Source organism: Octopus bimaculoides, chromosome 13, assembly GCF_001194135.2.
Source record: "Octopus bimaculoides isolate UCB-OBI-ISO-001 chromosome 13, ASM119413v2, whole genome shotgun sequence".
In the NCBI taxonomy this organism is placed as follows: domain Eukaryota; kingdom Metazoa; phylum Mollusca; class Cephalopoda; order Octopoda; family Octopodidae; genus Octopus; species Octopus bimaculoides.
In genome coordinates this window covers 54,257-62,523 of record NC_068993.1, presented here as the reverse complement: position 1 = coordinate 62,523, position 8,267 = coordinate 54,257, and positions in this window count along the sequence as shown.

The window sequence follows — 8,267 nt, the reverse complement described above, 5'->3', positions numbered from 1 at the left end:
TCCCATTACACCGCCACAACGTGTTGTTTATAAACCACAGCAGTAATTGTTTTCACCTCAATAGACGTCAGTAATTGGTTGAAATTACCGAAATACAACTTTTAACATGAAAGAACTTCGAATATAAAATTTGGATCTTTATGGTTTGACGGCCAACATTTTTTTATGTAGTGTTTTTGGTACCGAAACACTTTCAAACTTCGAATACTTGTATATTTTGTGTTATAGAACAGATAAAAAATTTTGTATTCGAAGTTATTTCATGTAAAAAATTGTCGTATTTCAGTAATTTCAACCAATCACTGACGTCTATTGAAGTGAAAACAATTACGCCGTGGAATGTAAACAACAGTGTTACGGGATTTTTCCCTTGAATAAAATTAGTGCCGTTGTTTGTCAACAAAAAACTATCCGCTGTCAACAACAACTATCAGCGGTATATATTTCGTTTGTCACTGTTATTTATGACATCGTTCGTGCGTTTGTACTGGTTTTAGCTTTAGGGTTCGGGTTTTAGAATTAGGGTTAGTTTTAGGATTACGGTTAGGGTTATGATCATTTTTGCCATAACCCTAACCCTAAACCCTTACTAGTGAATAATGATATAATTAAACAGGGAATAACACACTTGACACCGAACAGCACTAACTGTATTCAGCTGAATAGACGCCAGTGATTGGTTGAAATTACAGAAATACGACAACTTTAACATGAAATTACTTAAGAAGAAATTTTTGTTAAGAAGGCTAAGAGAAAAAGATGTTTTATATGACACATTCTACCAGTATCCCAAGTTTGAAAGTGTTTCGTTAACAAAACAAGTGTTGGCCGTCAAACCATAAAGATCCTAAAATTTTTTCTGTTCTATAAGACAAAGTATACAAGTATACGAAGTTTTAAAGTGTTTCGGTAGAAAACACACTAAATAAAAAATGGTGTCCGCCAAATCAGAAAGATCCTTTGCTTCTCAACCACATGGTTCTGGGTTCAGTCCTACTACGTGGCACCTGGGGCAAGTATCTTCTACTACAGCCTCGGGCCGACCAAAGCTTTGTAATGTTGGTGTGTTTATGTCTCCGTAAGCTAGCGGTTCGGCAAAAGAAGCCGCGGTTCATATGACCGCTGAAGTCCATGTAAGATTTTATTGTTAAAATTATGTGCAATAAATTGCTTATAATTTGGCAATATACAAAATATTTTAACAATTTTTAATACAATTCCTCAAAATCTTTAATTATAGAAATACAGTAGGATTTTTAAAATATACATCGAATGACTATAGAAGGTCCAATAGAGCAGAATAGGAATCAAAGGTGTCAATAGGCCAAAAAAGGTTTGAGTCACTGATGATGATGTCGACAATAACAACTATGATGATGATGATAATAGTGATGATGGTGATGACAGTTGTGATTTATTGTTTTTCTGCTATCAACATTAAAATCTGTTGACTCGTGAGTGAGATTTTGTTTTTTTTCTTCTTATCTAACCCCTTATCAACTCACTTTCTTTTTCTAACTGCCCCTCTCTTCTCAATAAACCTCTTCTTTTTCTTCACCTGACGACTGAATCTTCTCTTTACTTCCGGACATCCATCTGTTACTGACATTCCAACACAGCATCCACCTCTCTCTCTCTCTCGTTCTCCCTCTCTCTCTCTGGTTGTCTGTCTTCCCCTCCCTCTATCGGTTTCTCTCTTTCTCTCTTTGGAATGTAGCAATTATTCAGTTGTAATGAAAGCGACGGAGAAAAGCGGTGGGTGCTAACCCTTCGTATTCTTTATCTTTTATTATCTTCTTTCCTCCTATATGTTAACGGTTATTGTTGCGTGTTGTATAGTGTGGAGCGTAACTTGCTGCTGCTGCTTATGATGGTAACTATGGTGATGATGATGACTATGGTGATGATAGTTGTAGTGTGTTCTTGGTATTTAATCCCAAGTCAGCTTTGATCCAACAGTGATGAACTGGTGCCTTTTAAACCCTGACCATTTCCTCTGTTCTCGAATAGTCATTCCACCATCCATCAACAATAGCCAGTGTAACGTCTATAAGACTGCAGTGTGTAGTTTGAGGGAGATTTTGTTGCTATTTCTAGTAGGCCGAGCGGCCTCCTAAAGACGGCACCTTCATTGGTCTATGGTGCATATGTTCATAGTCGAGGTATTCTATTTAAATATTTTTCTAAGTGACGTAATGCAAATTATATATCTAACCAATTGTAACGTCTTATTTCACAGCTACATACACACACATACACTCGCATCATAAACACACATACACACACACTCGCATCAAAAACACACGTACACACTCACACACACACATCTGCGTATACGTACATATGTATGTATGTATGAATGAATGTGTATGTATTGCGAGAGAGAGAGAGAAAGCTACAGAAAGGAGTGGGGAATTAATCATAGAATACTAACATTGCCACACAAATGTAATTGAAAAGTTTTGCATAAAGTGTAACTTTCTAAACTTATGTTGCACGAATATGCACTCATTTACTTTATAAATAAATTTGTCAAATTTTTGTCCACTATTCTCCACTTCCTAAAAGATCCTCATATTTACATTTAAGCAAAATTGCTTGCACAGACATGCGAAGAATAGGGCAGAAGTAGGAAATATACATAAAAGGGGAAAGAGGGAGAAAAAAGAGCGAACTCTGTGAGAATCAGTCGTATCCATTTCTTTTTGTTGAAACGCTCGAATATTTACCATTATTACTTTATCTTCTGAACGAAATTCACCTCTGACTTCGATTCAAACAACGTTTAATTCCTATGAAGCACTAGCGTAGCTAGGATGGGGACGGTCCGCCCCGGGCGGCACTTCTAAAAGGGGCACCACTTTTGGGTCTGCTGTAAGTAACATGTGTTTTTTGTGAGGTCTGAGGGGCGGCAAACAGAAAGGTCACGCCCGGGCGGCACACACCCAAGCTACGCTATTGCTATCAAGGCAAATAAGTATCTTGATGTCAGGATTTAAACTCAACTTGATCACAGGACCTTTTCATGTCAGACTGTTAGAGTAAAGCAATGCGTTCCGGTTATTTCTTTAGAAACCGTTAGAATCAATAAAAATGGCTTCTTGGGAAACCACCTTTTGTGTCGGCAAATAGCACATGCCAGCAATTCAAAATGTAATGTTAATTATTTTAAGAGGAGAAATCATTGAAAAATCTTGAAATATTTACTCGATATTGTAAGCTCTTGTCCAATCCCTGGTTACACACCAAAAAGATTTACTTGAAAAATAAAAGATATCAGTTTAAAAATAGCCTGTATTATTGTCATCTCTACAGCTGAGTGAACCGGAGAAGCGAGAAATAAGTGTCTTCCTCAAGAACACAACACACAGCCGGGAGTCCAGGAATTGAACTCAATACCTCACGATTGTGAGCCAGACACTCTAACCACTGAGCCAGTGCTTATTTAGGTTTATAAGGAGTGATTTTTATTAAATATCGCTACTTTTTCAAGCAATTCGATCGATCATATAGAGACTCTTTTGGTAGCTGTTTATTTTGTTTATTTATTATTTTATTTTTGATATTACATGTTTGTAGAGGCAGCGAGCTGGCCGAATCGTTAGCCTTCCGGGCAAAATGCTTAGCGACATATCAACCGTCTTTACGTTCTGAGTTCAAATTCCTCTGAGGTCAACTTAAATATGTACCAGTTTAACACTAGGGTCAATGCAGTCGACCTATCTCTTCCCCGAAATTACTGGCTTTGTACCAAAATTTGAAACCAATATTACATGCTTCTAAAATATCAGAAAATATTCTTTTCTACTCTAAGCACAAGGCCCGAAATTTTTGGGGAGGGGGTCAATCGATTAGAGCGATCTCAGTATGCAACTGGTACTTAATTTATCGACCCCGAAAGGCTGAAAGGCAAAGTCGACCTCGGCGGAATTTGAACTCAGAGCATACAGACAGACGAAATACCGCTAAACATTTCGCCCGGCGTGCTAACGTTTCTTATTTCTTTATTGCCCACAAGGGGCTATTCACAGAGGGGACAAACAAGGACAGACAAACGCATTAAGTCGATTGTATCGACCCCAGTGCGTAACTGGTACTTATTTAATCGACCCCCGAAAGGATGAAAGGCAAAGTCGACCTCAGTGGAATTTGAACTCAGAACGTAGCGGCAGACGAAACACCGATAAGCACTTCGCGCGGCGTGCTAACCACTCTGCCTCATCTATTAGAAAATATTATATCCTGACATTGACACAATGTTAGGGTATAATACATTCCAAGTTTAGGATGTATCGATTAATCTGAGCCCCACCACTTTGTTATTGATCTCCAGATATATGAAAAGAAAAATTGATCACTGCTGGATTTGTATTTAAAACAGAAAGGGTCGTGTTGGACTTGAATAATTCGTCCAGTCCATACAACATATAATTTTTTTAAAATAATTATCCTCATTTTCACTGGACTTTTTTTTCCTCGAAATAATTTTCTTGTCATCTCTCTGTTCCGTTCCAACCTAGTACAACTGATTCTGGCTTGCTTCCTTCGCTTAAAACAGCAGCAACAATGCAAGTGTTTGTTTGAAAGTTCGGGGTTTTTCTTTTTCACCCACGCACTGTCCCAGTTATTGACCTTCAATAATTAAAAAGAAATGAGTAATTTTCTTACCCATCCACCAAAATTTTTTTCTGGAATTCAACATTATCGTGGCTTATTAAATAGTGACTGACATTGACCCTTCCTATAAATAGGAACATTTAGATACTTGCATATAAGTGAGTTTTTGTTACATGAAATCACATATACTATCACATTGATAGATTTCATTACGTATGTGTCACCAGATACATACACACATAGTGTATATATGTATGTATCTGTCTGTCTGTCTATCGAGCGATCTAGCTAGCTATTTGTCTGTCTTCTGTGAGGGGATGAGATAACCCAGAAGGAAAGGGTTGTGACGTCCACTTAAGGGGCCCTACCGGAACAGGAAGAGTGCGAAAGGAAGCGAGGGAAGCAAGACCAGGGTCATCCTCTTTTGGCCATGGATTGGTAGTAGCAGCTGCAAACTTTGGGTTAGACAGGTAGGGTACTTGTTTGGACTTGTAGTGACGTCATTTGGCGCCAAAATACAGTCGCCATTACTGCGTTTTCATCCACGCATGCGCAGGGAATAGTTCCGGAAGGAACAAGGCGAAGAGGTAACACAGGTCCAACAGAGCTCTCTCACATGAGCGTGGTCGTATCAAGCTGTCTCTCCAACATTCCGGTGTCTCAACAACCATGCCTAGTTTCCTCCTTGAATAAATATTGTTATGTTTCTGGTTTAGAGACTGCGTTATCCGTTCTTAAATTTTTCCTTAAAGTTTGATGTAAGGAATTAGTTATTTAACCTAAAGGTTGAATAAAGAAGATATTTCTTACAGACTTAACGTAGTTGGACAGCAAACAACGAGAAGCAGATGAACCGTGTTTTATTCCCCGCGTTACAGTTTCCTCGTACCACAAGCTATTTCGGCTTTCGAATATAAACATATTTCATAGATAAGAATCGGACCTTTCTGTAGCGAAGGAGATGTAATCGCCTGCATCTGTAAGATCAAGATGATGGTCAGGCTACAAGGCATCGACGATGTAGCAGGTCTCATGGCCCTGTAATCTGGAGGGAAGCGCATTGGCGCTGTAGCTCGAGATGGATGAGGAAGAGTAGCTGGGCGCGATGAAGACCGAGCAGCGCTTAAGGGAAGGCTATCCGGAGGGAATGTACACTACGTTTGCTAAGCTGGGAACGATCAAGTGGACAGGGGAACAGGTCGACGAGTATTCCATGGAGGTTCGGAGACTGGCCATGCTACCTAGCTTTAACGGAAAGGTTCCAGAGAAGACGGCACGACTAGCCTTCGTAAATGGCTTTCTCGATAACATACCGATACAACTGCCAAGCAGCGAGAAATTGGCGATGACAAAGTGGTATAAACCAGCCACTATAAAGTCAGACAGTCAGTCGTTGTTGGCAGTCAGTAGTTATAGAGTCGTTGTACGAGTTCTCATTTGGAGTCAGTGTCAATTACGTGATATATACGAGTTCGAGTTACCGTCAAGGTAGACGCTTCAAAGTCATTGTCTTGCGTAGCTTTCAGCAATAGGTCGGTAGACGAGTCAGAGATAATAAGACGCGGAATACCGCGGCGACAAGAATATTACAATGCCGACAATAACACAAGTGAGTGAGGATTTACATTATAACAGTATGTGTACACACACACACACAGAGGCATATGTGATAAAACGAACTTCAAAGAAATGATACTCCTGTCTCTAATCAATTTCTCTCCTCTCAGCTTTTCTGCGAAGGACTGTCTGTAACGTAGCGTTTCCCATTCCACACGTTCACTGTAGTCTTTTTATCGATTTTACACACACACACACACATATATATATATATACATATATATATATATATATATGTGTGTGTGTGCATGCCCGCACGCACATGTGTATGTATGTAATTGTATGCATTTTGAGGAGAATTGAATTAAGTACGCAAAATTAGATCGAGACGGAAGGATAGAAAACTCCACAAAGTCCAAATATTGAACTTGTAATTGTGTTTGTTTTTCTAAGGTTGGTCATTTTCTTTAATTATTCAAGGGTACATTGACTTTTGAGTTGGTTCGAATTGCTACCAAGCAATTGTCCTATCTTCTCTGAAAAGCGGAGACATTCAATATTTCAAGAATTTGTCTTCTATAGAATTTAATGTACCCTAATTAGTCTTTCTTGTTTAAAAATATGCCACTGGTCACACTGAGTTATTTTTCTTAGTTCATTTCCGTTTTATATAGTGTATGTATGTATGCATGCATGCACGTACGGATGTGTATGTATATATATATATATATATATATATATATATTTGTATATGCACGCACGCACGCACGCACACGTGCGCACACAGCGTTGACAGTCTACTCTGAATATCATCCCAGTTTGGGTTATACACGACTATCATCATCAGCTGAAGCTAAGGCGAAGCTCAAAATAAACTATCAACTTTTGATATTATAAACATGTCTATCTACTCCACTAAACGTAGAGTTCTATATCAGACAATTTTTGCACCTTGTAAAATGTGTTTAAAGATTCAAAGAAGTGTCGGGAAGCTAAGAGGAAAACTAAAATGAAGTAAGAGTGAGAGTAAAAGAATGGATGTCAATGAGTAAGAAAAATGTGATTCTTGGTATTTTGGGATAAACAACTTCCTACTTAATAGGCATTTATTTATGTTGAAATTGCAAGAATTTTTCTTCCTTACCAACAGCCAGATATTTGTCGTACCAGGTCAATAGTGCCCAAAGTATTATTCAGGAAGGATTTTGAAGCAAATAGATATAGTTTGGGGCACTTTATATATAAAGTAACAAAATGTATTTCAAGAAAGCGTGAATACACACGTGAGTGTGCACGTAATTTTAACGTACAGAAAAATATTAGCGTTTACTCCATTCAATAAACGTAGCAGAGTCACATCAACGAGGAAACATAATCTTGATCGTTTTGGTTACATTCTTCAATTTTGGATGTATTTAAGATAAATATCCCCTCATTTCATCTTCAAATGTAATGATAGCATTCTTCTTCTCCGCTCCCTTCCCCTCTCTCTCCCTCCCCATTTCATGTTAGAGAAAGAAGAATAAAATCTAATTCTCATAAATATGTAGAAAACTGAAGCAAAATGGATGTTTTTAACTGCTATGTTCTAACAGAAATCCAAAATGTGTCAATAGGTCATTCTACACGCTTGATTTAAACTGGCGACTGTTGGACTTTTGAAGCCTATTTTTCTTCTTTAGATAATTTCAAATTAATATCAAAGTTTTTATTGAAATTTTTATAAACAAGTTTATAAATTTATTTCCATTTTTTCCATTTCAATCAGTTTAATTTTCGAAGCGAGCATATTTTCATCTTTTCCTTGCCTACGTGTTGATCTTATCAAGATGCCTAAATGCATTTACGAACCTGATTATTCCAGTCTAGAAATACAAAATACACGATATTTACAAAAGCGTTCGTGAGTTTCTCCCTAAAAAAATAATTTAAAAACAAGCAAGGGAAACAACTCTTTCTGGAGTTCATGTATGCCTTATAGCATCTTACTGCTTCATAGCCACCTAGCATCTTTGGATACAATTGAACTCTTGCACTGTAAATCTAAATTTATAGAAATTTGCTCCAGTAAGCGAGAGAGAGGGGGGAGAGGG